This window comes from Elgaria multicarinata, chromosome 3 (genome assembly GCF_023053635.1).
Source record: "Elgaria multicarinata webbii isolate HBS135686 ecotype San Diego chromosome 3, rElgMul1.1.pri, whole genome shotgun sequence".
Classification (NCBI taxonomy): domain Eukaryota; kingdom Metazoa; phylum Chordata; class Lepidosauria; order Squamata; family Anguidae; genus Elgaria; species Elgaria multicarinata.
Genome location: NC_086173.1, coordinates 55,105,411 through 55,116,332, shown reverse-complemented (window position 1 = coordinate 55,116,332; position 10,922 = coordinate 55,105,411).

Below are 10,922 nucleotides of genomic sequence, written 5' to 3'. Positions count from 1 at the left end.
TTGCTGTTTCCTTGATGCCTGTTGCCGTTTTATTTTACTGAAACTGTATTGAACAAGTCCTATCTCCCCCGAGAAAATATTGATCTGGAGTTTAAATGACTTCCCCATTAACACACTACAATGGGTGTCATTGGAGATTACATTTTGATCGGATTACAAAGGGAGGCCTCAGACACTCTGCTTCAAAAGAGCCCTCAGCACTCCAAGGCTCTCTCTTTCTACATGAGAAGGAGAACGTTTTCCCCGGATCTTTTCACTCAAGATTTCTCAGAACAAAAAAAATTAAGTTATTAACATGTGTAAAACGTTTTCTGCTCTGCCAAATGGGAAAGGGATGCAGTATTAAATATGTTGGTTTATTTGCAGAAAGCTTTTTAAAAGGCGGCAGGGAACCATACAGTCCCATCAAGTTAAATGAAGCTTAGGCTGCAATTCATTCTATATGCACTTTCCTGAGAGTAAACCCTGTTGAACTCAATGGGGCTTACCTCTGAGTAGACATGCATAGGATTGTGGTTTTAAAAGTATAGAAAAGGGGCCTATGTGATTCATGCTTCTATTTTCTTCCTACTAGCCCAGGGTTCTTTGATTTTCAAAGAGATCCATCTCCAAGAGAAGTAACAGCAATAACAGCCAACAGCTCTGCTCATTTTTTAAGTGCAGGAACCTTGGGATTCCGTGCCAAATTCTGCACCCCAAATGCCTGTAATTATTGCAATATTGTACAGATTAAATGCATTCACAATTATTATTAAATATTGCAAAGAGTTTAAGCCACCAACAATTTGTGCAGAAATTACTGAAATCTCTGTCAAGGCCCAACTATTAGCAGGTACATGTTTTCGGTTTTCTTTTCAAACCATGAAAGCTAGAAGCTTGGGTTGTTGTTTTTTAACAATTTTTTAAAATAATTCTCAGACTTTTCCAGGAGGTATTAGATATTATTGACTGGGTTCAGACACCACGATAACCAGTGGTGGTTTAAATAGTTGACGGTTGTTTATTTAACCCACCATGGGTTATCATGTTGTGTGGAGGGAGTTTTTTAACCAACAGTTGGTTATTTGGCCCCAAAACGAATGCAAATAAGTAAATAAAAGAAAATTTAAAAATTTTTAAAAATGGAAAAAAGAAACTTCAGATTATCATAGTTAGCAAGGTTTTCTGCTGTAAAAAAATGTAACTTTTGCCACTATTATTAATATTAGTATTTTATTATGTCTTTGCAATTGCAGATTGATTAAGACAGGTGAAAGGGTGGCAAAGCTTCGGCTATGGGCGGTATATAAATGTAATAAATAAAATAAATAAAAGACAATTTTTAATTTTAATTTTATGTTGCTCATACCAGGCATTCCCCATCACAAATGGGAGGGCTGCTGGAGTTTAATCTAATGTTATATTATGAGGAGCACAGCTGGCATGAATGACAGCATGGCTATCACATCACAGTGAGGATGCAGTGGAACAGCTACATATAAACACCCCCTTAAATGTGCTGCCTTGAATTTCAAAGCAAGATAGGGGAAATCAGGTGGAACTGCTTTTAAAAACTTGATCAAAGAAAACGTGGCTCAGATATGTCACCATTATAAGGGATAAATCATTTAATGTGAATGAGTGTACCAGGTTCTTTCAAAGCTGGGGGTGGGGTGGGTAACAATGTGGTTTAATAATGTGGTTAAATTTGATGAGGTAGTAATGAGTGATCAAATGTTGACTAGACAGAATATTAGTAGAAATATAAGATGGAGGAAACTTTCTTGGCTGGAACCCTACTTGGTTTCAATATTTACAAATAAGGAATGTCAGGATATTTTAGGATGTTTTTAGAATATTTTTAGGATGTTTTGACAATATATATTATGTTTTAATTCAGTTTTATGTATTTTATATTTACTGTTGTTAATCAAAATGGAGAGGTGGGTAAGAAATATTACTTCTTCTTCTTCTTCTTCTTCTTCTTCTTATTATTATTATTATTATGGGTTTTTTTTTAGTTTATTAAGGAACTTAACAGCATGGGAAATCTTATGTCAAAATGGAGAGTCTAAAGGGCTCTTGGCAAAGAATTATAGTATGTTACATAACCTTTGCACAAATAGGCATATATTTAAATGTGTGCTGGGAAAAACATTTATTATATCAGTCAGTCAGTCATTATTTCGCTTTTATACTGCCCAGTAGCTGAAGCTTTCAGGGTAGTTCATGGCATGATAAAACATAACATAAAACCTTAAACAGTAAATAATTTAAAACAGTTTAAGACAAGTTTAAAACAATTAACAACAAAACTACCAGGATCTGATACAAACTATAATGTCCCATACTATCCTGCCAAATGCCTGGATACAGAGAGAAGCCTGAACCTGGCATAATCATCAGAGGAGGTGGCAATGTTGGCAACAGATAGACTTCACTGGGGAGAGTTTTCCACCATCAGTGGGCCACCACTGAGTAGGCTCTTTCCCTTGTTGCCATTCTTTGGACCTTCCTCAGAGGAAGGCCCAGATGTTGATCATAGTGTGTGGGTAGTTCCATACTCCAGCCCTCCGCCGTATAAGGCTTTCTAGGTCAAAGCCAGCATCTTGAATTGGGCTCAAAAACATATAGGCTTCTACTGCAAGTCATCCAGAATTGGTGTTATATGTTCAGAACTTCTTCTCCCTGCTATCAATCTGGCTGCCACATTTTGCCCAAGTTGCAGCTTCTGAATCAGCAGCCCCATGTAGAGTGTGCTACAGTAGTGTCACTTGGAGGTTACCAAAGTATAACCAACAGAGGCCAGGTGATCCTTGCCTAGATAGGGGCGTAGCTGGGTCACCAACTGCAACTGATAGAAGGCACTCCATGGCACTGAGCCCAACTGAGCCTCAAGCGATAATGACAAATCCAGGAGAACTCACAAGCTATCAGAACAAAGATGTGTGTGTGTGTGTGTGTGTGTGTGTGTGTGTGTGTGTGTGTGTGTGTGTGTGTGTGTTGTAAAGTTATCATCATTAAGAGAGCTATCCCAAATGTTAGTGTGCTCTGATCTTAGAGTCTCCATTCCATCTAAAATTGCCTTTGACGTTCCTTCTACCTACTGGGCCATTCGTCCTTCTTCTTGCCAGCAAGGCAGAAGGAATGTTGGAGGCAATTTTTGGACTCTTTTTCCTTCAAGAAGAGGACATCAGAGCTTGTCTCACTTCTCCTCTGTGTCCTGGACAAGGTTAGGGGCTGGGAGGGCTTTGGACCCCTCTAATACTTGGCCAGTTCCTCCTCACCCACCAGTATGACTCCAACATGTCCATTTAGTTCTGACCCCGTAGAGCAGGGGTGGCAGGAATGCTGGGAGTTGAAGTCCAAAAGATCTAGAGATCTACTCTCTCTAGATGTAGAAAGAAGCACTGCATAAACCTCTGTGGTGGCTTGTGGGGAGCTCTGATATTGGAAAAGCCCCTCTGAGGTCAGAGCAATCTTTAAGACCTCTGAGGTTCCCCCCTCCCTGCATAATCCCATTTTGGAAAATGTCTTGGGACCACAGGATCGCTCTGTCAGTCTCTCTGTCAGACAACCACAATATAAATTGCTGTTTTGATGGTAGTTGACACTTGCATGACATAATAGGATGTTTGCTGTCACAAGATTTAAATGTTGGAAATGTGGGGTTAACAGGGCTGACTTGCTCCGCATGTAGTGCAGCTGCAAATCCTTGTAGAATTATTGGAGACAAATTCTGAATATAATTTTTGCAAAACGTAGGATTTCCCTTAGGACAGGATCCCCTATTAATGTTTTTTCAAATAATTTCAGGAGGGGAAAAAAGCTATCAACAATTAATTTACTTACTCGGGCTAAAAGGTTGTCAAGACACATCCTCTGATTCCATCGGTCCACCAAATGGTTATTGACATGTTTAGTTATTGCAGAAATGCATAGGTTAATGGATTTTATTCATAGGAAAAATGACTTGCAGCAGACTTTCACTACAGCAGACAAATGGTATGACTTCATTATGTATCGGAGTTTACTAGGGCTGTGCACTGACCCCCTGATCTGCCTCGGATCCTGATTCGGACCTTCTGAACTGGCCCCAATCTGCTTCGGATCTGTTTTAGAGAGGTCTGAATCACCCCAATCTGCTTCGGATTCAGATCTGGAGCAGTGCACAGCCCTAGAGTTTACATATATCACTTGATAGAGATTTATTAATATTTTTTAAAATCCTTTTCCCCCCACCCTCCTTCTTAGACAAAAAAAAAGTGCAACATTGCCATTTGGAGCTAGTTGTTGTTAAGAAGGAGACAGTTGTATGGCAGTAAACTGCCCAGAGAGCTTCGGCTATGGGGGGGGGGGGGGGTTATATAAATGAAATGAATAAATAAATAAATAAATAAAGGAGGTAAATACTAAAAATGAATGATGCATCACCTGAGAAGGAGGAGTAGACTGACCAAGTTTGCTCCACTTGACTTGTGCTAATTTATGGTCATGCCCACAGCATTAGGTAAAGAACATGGGTCGTGATCCGGATATAAATTGGCTGCCCATCAAGCGTTGCTCTCAAAAGGTGCTTCTTCTTTACAGGGACACTGTAGCCGTCAGCATCGCATGGAAAGGCGAGGGGAAGAGTGAGATAAGACGGCACCCTCCACAAATCGCGAATCACTTCTGGCAGGATGGTGCATTTGCTTGCTTTTGAAATGACATGCCAGCTTCCATTTATTTGGATTTTAGTATGCCGTATTTTGTATTCATAGGACACGGCATAAACTCAACTCAAAAACTAAGAAGAATAAAATATCAAAATAAAAACTCCAGCAAAGCTCCCCCTCTCTTACACACATGCACATACGCACACCTTTACCTCCACATCAGTGCAAGGATGCTGATTTAAGTGGTTTGGAATTGCAGCCAAAAATACATCTTTGTATTTTTGTAAAAAAATACCTCAGGACATCAGTCAGGGCTGGGGAACCCAGGGGCCAAATCCACCCCTCCTGGGATCCCAATCAAGGGTTCCCCAGATAGTCACACCACCTTCCCCCCCCCCACACCTACGTAGTTCCCCCCCAGCTTTTGTACAATTTTTGTGCCATTTTTCCCCATTCTAAAAGGCTGAAACACCTCTTCTAAGGTTTAAAAACTAGCAGTAAGACCTGGGGCTTTGTTTTTTGAATTTTGGCTCCACCCCTTTGGCTCCACCCACCACTGAAACACAGCCTCCGAGAGCTTCTCTGAAATAGAATTTGGCCCCCAGACTGAAAGAAGTTCCCCCACCCCTGCTGTAAACACAAAGGGCTACTGGTGTTTTGGGTTTCCCTCCCCCCCAAAACCAGACTCTAATGTCCTCAGAACATCAGTCAGAAATTCAACTGGTGCAGCTTTCAACAGTGTGGAGGGTGGGCAGATGGGAAATGCTACAACTTTGAATTGCTGCCTCTCACACAGCTGCTGAAGGCATGGTACCCTTCTTCCTTTGTCTGGCTCAAGGTGGCAGCTTGATAGAGCCCGCTTGATGCAAGAGCCAAAAGGGCAATTTACACACCAAATTATTATGGTATGTGGATTGAGCCTGCGTTGCTGCCTAATTACCTGACTGCAATCCAGGCAGCAATTAAGGACAACTGCTTCAACGGGAGCAATATAAGCACGTTCTTAACCCACCCGCCTCCGTTCAAATCAAAAGAGCTTAAACATACTTAACACGTTTAGATAGATGGTGTCCCTTTGGTTGAATGAATTGGCCCTTTCTAAATATCAACTTTGTTATTAACATTTATATAGTACTGTGGACTGTTCAGTAACTCTCACAGACATTCTTTTTGTACGATAGGCCAATATTATTGGGGTTGACATTGAGTGAGGGTGGCTCGCCTGACCTCCCTGGCCAGTTCATAGCACAGGCAAGATGTGAACCAGAGACTTCACAGTACATAACCCTACTAACTTACCTATTATTCTGCAGTCCTTGTTATTAATATCATGCTTGCAGCAGATGCTTGCAGTCACAAGTCAGCTCTACAGAATTCAGTGGGGCTGGGCTCATCTCCAAGTACGTGCTTGTAACCCTAAATTCACATAGAAGTGCAGCATTTGAATCAAGCACCCTTGGAAGAGGCCTACTGTTCAGAATGTTTTGAGTGCTGCAGTCCAAGGTTCCAGTCCTCAGACATCTTTTACTGGAGTCTTGCAAGGGTATCTGATATCTCTAAGTACATTTAATGGGGAGCAAATTGTATTAAAGTTAGTGGCCATTCCAGGGCCAAACCAGATGCATTTAACATGCACATTTTAAAAAAAATGCAAATAGCAGCCACTGGGGTGTGTGTGTGTGTGTGTGTGTGTGTGAGTGAGTGAGTGAGAGAGAGAGAGAGAGAGAGAGAGAGAGAGAGAGAGAGAGAGAGAGAGAGAGATTGCTTTTGTTTGCAAAGAAGCCATAACATACAAGCAGCTCTTCACAAGTAGGTGCTCTGCATGATCACGATACCCGTGCAATCAGGTCAGGAGGGACTTAAAAGCATGGCCCCAGTCCTCCTTCAACATGGTAAGGACCTCCATGTGAATAACCCATGAACAGGGCCCTAGAGATGTATTGTGTGCATGCGTGCATTGATGAAATGGATGGGCAGTAGGGAGAAACAAAGGGAACTATTTCTTTGCTCAATGCATTTAATTTACGGTATTCCATTCCACAATGTGTGGGAATGGTCACTTAGAAGGCATTTTAAAAGGTTTAGACAAATTAGGCATGTGCTCCACTCCGATTAGAAGCGTAGAAGCAGGAGCGAATTGGCCTGCTCCGCCTTGCCCAGAGGCGGAGTAGAAGCGGACCGGGGACCCGTAGAAGCACGGCGAAGAGAAGCAGCCATACGTGGAGCGCTTCTCTTTTCGCGGACCGATCCGATCGCCATTTTGAAACATTTCGCCCATAGGATTGCATTGCGGAAAAGAAAGGGGGATAACTGTGTTGTTTTTGAAGCTATCTTTCTGAAAATTCTTGTGCTTAGAGAGTCGTGGATGGGGGTCATTTTGAGCCTACTCTCAGCTCTCTGCGTGGTGCGGTTCGCGTGCTAGAATTTTTTAAAAAGTAGGGTAAAGGCGGGAAAAAGGTTACCTGTTTCGATTGCTGAGGGGCAGAGTCAACTCCCGGTCATGATCACATGATCCCAAAGTTGGAGGAGGGGATAGGCAAAATGGGTAACTTGGGATTCTGGGAACTTCTCTTTCTTATTCTGAATGGACTTTTCCCAGTGTTTTTTAAAACAGCAGCCCCACCAAATGCACAAACACAACCTGAAATCATATACTAAGCCAATAATAAGAGAGCACTGCTACCCACCCTAACTTTGAGGAACAACTGAAAAGATGTGGTGCAAGGGGATGAGCTCCCCTAGGGCATTATTATTATTATTATTATTATTATTATTATTATTATTATTATTTATTTATATAGCACCATCAATGCACATGGTGCTGGCCATGTGGACGTGCCCTCACTCTCTCCTGTACTTGGAGGGCCATCAGAGCAATGCCTATCATGAGTTGAAGTGAGAGCTTTACTCCTTAGTAGAGCTCTCGTGGTGGAGCAATGGCTTTCATGAGTTGAACTGATGGCGTTGCTTCTTAAAAGACTGGTTCTTAGACAGGACCAGTTAAATTGGCCGATGATTCCCCCTCCCCCGGGCACATCCCCCTTATTGCTGGTAAAAGACAGATATAGCCTTTTTTTAAAAGTTCTTCTTGTTGTTTATTCAGCAACACTGCTGCTTTTAATTCCACCCCTCCTTTGTTTATTTATTTATTTATTCCATTTTATATGCATTACTGGCTTATCCTTGGCTCACTTCCTTATACCCCCAGAAATGTCTGCTGCCTGCCTGCCTTCCCTCCCTCCTCCCCTGCCTGCCTCGCAGGGAGGTTGTGTGTGTCTGGCTTTGACTCAGGGGAGAAGTCCTTCCTGCGCTCAATTAGACTTTTGGAAGTTCCAAATCCATTTTTCAAGTGTGGAAGAAGATTCATAGGTTTATCTCTACTCCCCAATTCAAGGCATGTTGGGATTTCCTTTGAAATGGCCCCATTGAGATGTTTGCAGGTTTAAGCCCCGCCAAAAAACAGGGGATGATGGGACTGCTTTGAGTCTGGGCATGCGTGTGTATCCCTGGATAAGCTATCATGGTGGCGAGTTTGAAGTTTTTAACGTGCACATTGACAGAGCTATCGAAAGCGGTGTGAATGGGTGTTGGATTTTCATAAATTCCCCAAAAAACAGGGGATTATGGGACTGCCTTGAGTCTGGGCGTGTGTGTGTATCCCTGGATAAGCTATCATGGTGGCGAGTTTGAGGTTTTTAACGTGCACATTGACGGAGCTATCGAAAGGGGTGTGAATGGGTGTTGGATTTTCATAAATTCCAAAAAAAACAGGGGATGATGGGACTGCCTTGAGTCTGGGCATGCATGTGTATCCCTGGATAAGCTATCATGGTGGCGAGTTTGAGGTTTTTAACGTGCACATTGACGGAGCTATCGAAAGGGGTGTGAATGGGGTGCCCGATTTTCATAAAGTCCTCAAAAATCAGGGGATGATGGGATTGCCTTGAGTGTTGGCGTGTGTGTGTATACCTCCATGAGGTGTCATGGTGCCAAACTTAAGGTTTCTAACTTTCACAGAAAAAAGTTTGTATACTTTTTTAGCTGAATGCAAGCCTATGGGGGGAGAACGGAGCTCCGATCCGGATCCGGAGCTCCGCAGCGGAGCGGAGCGGACATGGGCGGAGCAGGGGCGGAGCGAAGCAGCCCGATCCGCAAATCGTGGATCTGGAAGAGAAGCGGAGCGGGGGGTCCGTGCACACCCCTAAGACAAATGCATAGAGTAGGCAAGCTAGTGCCCTCCAGATGTTTTTGACTACAATCTCCATTACCATACTGGCCAAGGGGCCATGCTGGCTGAAGCTGATGGGAGTTGGAGTGCAACATGTTTAGAAGGTTTGGAGGACAGCAAATGTTGGGGACCCATAACAAGGGAGAGTGGGTGCCTTCATTCCCCATGTGGTCTTCTGAGAGCCATCTGGAAGCAGAATGCTCACATAGAAGCAAAATGGCTTCATTGGTTTGCAGGCACCTCCTCATTATGCATTTCTGAGTTGCACAGACTTACTGTCCACATGGTTTGGCCTACTCTATAGTCCTGCAGAACACAGCCACGCTCCCTCTGACAGCATTGCTTTACACAGGCCCAAGAACTGGTGCAAGGAATTCCCTTCCATTGACTTCAATGTGAAGGCGGAGGTGGTGGGGGTACTATATAATAAGACCATGTGAGTCGAAACGCGTTTGGAGTATTATTATGTAGTAATTTTAAACCATATACATTTGTTCAATGATTAAATATATATTTTCTTAGTATGTATAGCTCCATTTGTATTTAAGAATATTGTTTTATACTGCCTTATATTAAGTTTCCTTAAACCCTTTTGTTTTTTGGATTGATTTTGGTTTATGATAACACTTTTCACTATATTGACCTGGATTCGAACCCAGGACCCCCAGCATGAAAAATGTGAACAGTTTTTCCCATCTAAGTCTGCTCCTGCGGCCCCAGTGCTCTTTCTCTCTATGACTTGGTCTTGTGACTCAGGGCAGAGAGAAGACGAACGCCTGTAGCTGGTGCCCATCTGCTACTGTGGCTGAGCAGTTAGGGGACTGTTCACACATCAGTTTGGATTCAAGTCCTGGGATGCGTCTCTCTTTTGCCCCTGACATGATTGGGGGGTTGTTGTTATTCCTAGGACTGCAAAAGTTCATTGGTTTCTTCCATATGCTGTCAGCGTTACCAGCATGGTCTCAGATTTGTGGGGTTTAGTATTGCTTTCAGGGACATTGAACTTCTCTACATGAGGCATTTATTGTGTGCTCATCATGGATGTTGTTGGGTTCTATAGACGTCATAACCCTCAAATTTCACTTCTGTTTTTAAACAGCACTGGGGGGGGGGGGGCAGGTAGAGGAGAGAAAATGTGGTATTATTTGTGAAAGTGAAAGAAAATGCTTTTTGCACTTGTGTATTCGCATTATTTGCACAGTGCCACTTAGAGATTATGCAGCAGAAAAAGAAACATTTTTCGTGTAATGCTTGGATCTCAACCCTGTGCCGAAACCAAAAGTAGATATGGTGGATTAACAGCCTCATGTAGAAAAGCTCACTGTGTGTGTATGTGTGTGTGTAGTGTCTGCACTTTCACCTTTTTGGGATTTTCGGTGTGGTGTATTTTCGCTTCCCATCTCAGGTTACCGGATATGGTAGCCCTTCCGCTGGCAAATCTTCCCTCCGCCCTCTGATGTAAGTGGAGCATAAGATTGCTCTGCCCATTTAGAAAAGACAACAGAGGCAAGGGGAGTGGGACACAGAAGATAGATGTTTATAAAATTATGCATAGTTTGGAGAAGGTGGACAGAGATTATTTTTTCCTCCCTTCTCTCACAAATACTAGAACTCAGGGTCATCCGGTGAAATCCATGGACTCGCAGCAGTTCCAGGACAGACAAAAGAAAGCATTCCTTCACGTGACGTAGAATTAACCTATTGAATATGCTGCCAAAAGATGTGATGCAGGCCATCGGGCTTTAAAAGGGGATGAGGCAAATCCATGGCAGGTAAGACGGATCACTGACTATGAGCCATGGTAGGCAAATGGGACCTCTGTGCTCCGTGGCCGTTTTCCTCTGAATGCCAGGTACTTGCAGCAGGGGTGGGGGGTGGAAGCAGCCGCCTTCATGCCTTGCTTGTGGATTGCGTGGAGCATTTGACTGGTCCCTGTTGGACAAAGGATGCAGGGCAAGATGAGCCTTTGGTCAGATCCAGCAGAATGCTTCTCTTTTAAGGTTGCGTTCTCGTCCTGTTTTGTCTTCACAACACCCCTGTGAGGTAGGCTAGACTGA